Source organism: Urocitellus parryii, chromosome 11, assembly GCF_045843805.1.
Source record: "Urocitellus parryii isolate mUroPar1 chromosome 11, mUroPar1.hap1, whole genome shotgun sequence".
NCBI classification, from domain to species: domain Eukaryota; kingdom Metazoa; phylum Chordata; class Mammalia; order Rodentia; family Sciuridae; genus Urocitellus; species Urocitellus parryii.
This window is the reverse complement of record NC_135541.1, coordinates 44,418,122-44,422,372: the sequence shown is the minus strand read 5'-3', so window position 1 is coordinate 44,422,372 and position 4,251 is coordinate 44,418,122. Positions and strand designations below refer to the sequence as shown.

The 4,251-nt window shown below is 49.2% G+C and overlaps 1 pseudogene; it reads right to left on the bottom strand.

Moving 5' to 3' along the window:
• Nucleotides 1-2,033: 2,033 nt before the first annotated feature.
• LOC144249258 (tumor suppressor candidate 2 pseudogene) lies at nt 2,034-4,013 on the bottom strand (annotated as a pseudogene).
• Nucleotides 4,014-4,251: the final 238 nt, after the last annotated feature.

Below are 4,251 nucleotides of genomic sequence, written 5' to 3'. Positions count from 1 at the left end.
ATATTGTTGGGAGAATTACTTCCAGGCCCCCTGGATCACTGCTTGTGGAAGCTCCTGTGGCCAGAAGATCCCGAGAAAAGAGCACATCCCTCAGCAGGATCCAGCTGCGAACACTGGGACCCAGAAACACCCTGCGACGCAGAAGTGCAGTTCCCCAAACATCTCCTTTTTTTATACTATTGTTTTTCAAACTTTCTAAACAACTGAAACTTTTTGCACCCATTTTCCCCTCCAATTTTAGAGCTTCTTTATATTTAACTACTAAAGTCAACCAGAATAGTGAGACTATGTTTACGAGGAGGAGAGCAAATTTGATTCAGGGTTTTACTAAGTGGAGTAAGTTGCTCAGGTCCTCACTAAGTTGCTGAGGCTGTACTTGAACTTGCAATCCTCATGCCTCTGCCCCCCAAATCACTAGGATTACAGATGTGGCCCACTGCAACTGGCCAAACTACTCTTTTTGTACTATTCAGGCCTTCAACTGGTTGGAGAAGCACCATCCACATTATGGAAGGCAATAGAAGTCCATTGATTTAAAGGAAAATCTCATCCAAAAACACCCTCCAAGTTGACACATCAAACTAACTGATCCCACAACATCATAGAACCTTGAGCAGACCCCCTGAGGAATGGCCTTGCCTTAGGTAAGCATGGAAGTATTGTGTATTCTTATATCCAACCCCCATTCAATCCCTGCCCCTCTAGTATGCAAAGCTGTAGGGCAGCTCTGATTGCTGCTTCTACCTCCCCAGAACCCCAGAGCAGAGAGCTGGAGACCTGGCCTCTGCCATCCCTCCACCCAGGGATCCTAAATACCCTTAGATACTAATCAGGTGGCTTCTCAGGCACTTGGGGCAATGTCCAAACACAGCATAGTTGTGGGGCCCTCCATGATTTCATTTCCATGGAAGTCTCCAGCAATAGGTTAACTCTTGTCTCACAAAATACATGCCAGGACAAGCTGAGCTCTCTCACCATAGGCCTTTTTGAGCACTATCCCTGAGCACTGACAACAGTTCTCCAGGCATAGCATGGACCACCATCATAGTATCATTGGGAGACAGGTACATGTATGTTCTACTTTGGAACAACTAGGTCAGAACCTCTAGAATGGGACCCAGAAATCTGCATTCTGGGCTGGGGATGTGGCTCAAGCAGTAGCGAGCTCGCCTGGCATGCGTGCGGCCCGGGGTTCGATCCTCAGCACCACATACAAACAAAAGATGTTGTGTCCACCGAAAACTTAAAAAAAAAAAAATTATTGGGCTGGGGATGTGGCTCAAGCGGTAGAGCACTCGCCTGGCATGTGTGCGGCCCGGGGTTCGATCCTCAGCACCACATACAAAACAAAGATGTTGTGTCTGCCGAAAACTAAAAAATAAATATCAAAATTCTCTCTCTCTCTCTCTCTCTCTCTCTCTCTCTCTCTCTCTCTCTCTCTCTTTCTCTCTCTCTCTCTCTCCTCTTTAAAAAAAAATTATTAAATAAAATACAAAATAGGGCTGTGGATTGGCACAGTGGTCGAGTGCCCCTGAGTTCAATCTCCAGTACCAAAAAAACACAAACAAACAGAAATCTGTTTTCTGATGATCACTGAAGTTTGAGTATATTACGCCCCCATTGCCCTTTCAGTCTGTGGCCTTTCACAATTGCCAGGTTCTTTTTGAGAAGTGCCAGTGGACATCAATTATAGAAGCAGATAGGAACACAGGTAAACCCTAGTCATGGCCTTCCTAGATAAGGTATGTCACACTGGTGAGCAAGCTTCACATTGAGTCTGCCAACTATATCAACATTTATTAGCAGCAGGAACAACATATGGCCCCCACCTATCCAGAAAGCCCAACAAGCTAGCCACTCTGTTTAAGGCAGATGGATTTTTTTTTCCCCCAGTACTGGGCATTGAACCCAGGGGCTCATGTATGCTAAACAGTATTTTCTATCCAATCAGATATGAGGAGGTGGGCCTTTGGGAGAAGAAATGCAGAACTGAGGGTGTCAGAACTCAAGGTCTTTGGTTCCTTTGTGCCAGTTCAAGCATCTTCACAGGGTAGAGGAGAGGCCAGACAGGGGCCACAAATCTCCACAAACTTCTCCAAGACCTCCAGCTGCAGCCAGAGACGCTTCATTCGGCCGCGTGGGGGCGCTGCGATTCTGGGTCTCTGGAGTATAACCCTCCAGCTGGAGAACAAAAAGTGCTTTTAGCTGAGTCCTCAAAGGGAACTGGAAAGGAGGGGAGAGGGAGGGCAGCAACCCGGGCAATAAAAGTACACGGAGAGGAGAAAGGAATGCCCCGGAGCCCCGCGCCCGGCCACCAAGCCTCATGATGTTGGGGACCCACGACCCCCAGGCAGGTGGTTAACAGACCATACAGGAAGGTGGACATGATCTTCATATGTGTGGGGTTCCATTGCCTTCCAGTCTCCATTTCTCCTTTAGCCATTTGGATCCGTTTGTTGGGCCCTTGACACTGAGCACTAGGATACAAACGTGAGACTTCAGGTCCTTTTTTTTTTTTTTTGCAGGATCTACAAATAATTTTATTGAAATTGAACAAGTAACACAACAGTCTTCCTATGCTGGGGACCACCCTCCCCAAGCCATTTTCCACACTCTAGAAGCACAGATTTTTGCACAATAAGAATTTTAAAAAAAGTAATTTCTATATAGAAATCAGATTCTGTCCCAACATCATCATAGACTAGACTATTTACAAACCTTCACATTTTAAGTATTCCTTTTATGTAAAACATAAACCCTTCCTTTTTGTGTCTACCAAGGGGATCCAGTACTTTCCCTTAAATGATACTGAAGGGGTGAGGATACTGTAGGGGAAGGGTGGTGGGCTCCTTATAGCTATTCACACCAGCCCTAGTGTGTTGTTCCTTTCCACAGGGTAGTAGACAGTTCCCTCCCAAGTGGTGTGGGGAGCTGACACAAAGAATGGGTGGCTTGGGGCAACTCCCCATATGCACAGGCATCCACAGCCCATCCTGACCGTGGCCTGCACTCTCTCAAATAGGGGAAGGATAAACAATTAATTGCAGTGGGTAAGGATCATTCCAGCCCTGGGTGAAGGGAGAAGCCTCTCACAACAGTCCCCATTTCTATTAACTGCCAGCAAACTGTCCATCTGAAAGTGGGAATAAATGGCAGGTAGGTGGGAAGAATCAGGCTGGTGCTGCCCCCAGCCTCTGTCCAATACAGGAGGAATCGAGGTAGCAAATGGCTGAAATGCTCCAAGTAGGGGGTACGGAAAGTGAGGGGACAGGAAGTTCTCTTTTGTGTAAAGCACCCCTAGCCCAGGGGCTGGAAGAAGGCAGACTTTATTTGTAAAGTGCTGTAGCATCTAGCAGGGCTTGGCCCTGGGAAAGCTTGGAAGGAAGCAGGCCAGGCAAGGAACCAGGAACCAGGCATTCCTGCCTGGCATATGCCCTGCCATGTTTCTTGCAGGGGTGGCTGGGGAGGGTGGGCTGTTAAATCTGCCATTAGCCTTCACCAGTCACTAACCACCTCCTGTCCACACACAAACCAATATACAGTTAAACCGAGGGACTGCCCTGCTCACAGGCAAAGGTTCTGGGCCAGTGGAGTTTATTCAGGTTTATTCTGGGCTCCTCAATGGAAACCTCACCTCAAGTCTGGGAGTTTCTTGCTGAGGCAGACAGTGTTTGTGTATGCCATCTCCCAGGCCCACACCTCGTAGAGAATCACAGGGAAATCCACATGGGGGGGCGGGAATAGCTTCACGAAGCCCTGAGGAATCAGATTCTTATGCACCCGCCTCAGTTTGGCCCGCTTCTGCCCATTCTTGGTGACGATTGTCTCTTCATGAGCCAGATCCCCGTCCTCGTCATGGAACAGGGAGCCGCGGCGCGGGAATACGAAGGGGGCACCGGGCGGCCTCGAGGCCCCACCAAAGCTTGTTCACTGCCCGCTGCCTCCGGGCCGCCGCCCCCTGTCGTAGAGGTGAAGGGCCAAAGGCCCCGAGCTTTGGAGCCGCTGGCGACCATGTGAGTGCCGCCAGGGCATGGCCGACCCGCGGCCCCTGCGCTCTCACAGTGCAGTAGGCTCCATCATGCCCTGCCCCAGCCTCCGCCGCCGCCTTCCGCCGAGACTTCAGGGCTTGGGCATGGATTTCAGAACTCAGGTGTCCCCATCCCCACCCTTCTCCTGTCCTCTTCCAAGATCTGAAAGAACTTTTTATTTTATGGTGAATTTATAGCACTAAGTGCAATTGTAGGTGCACTG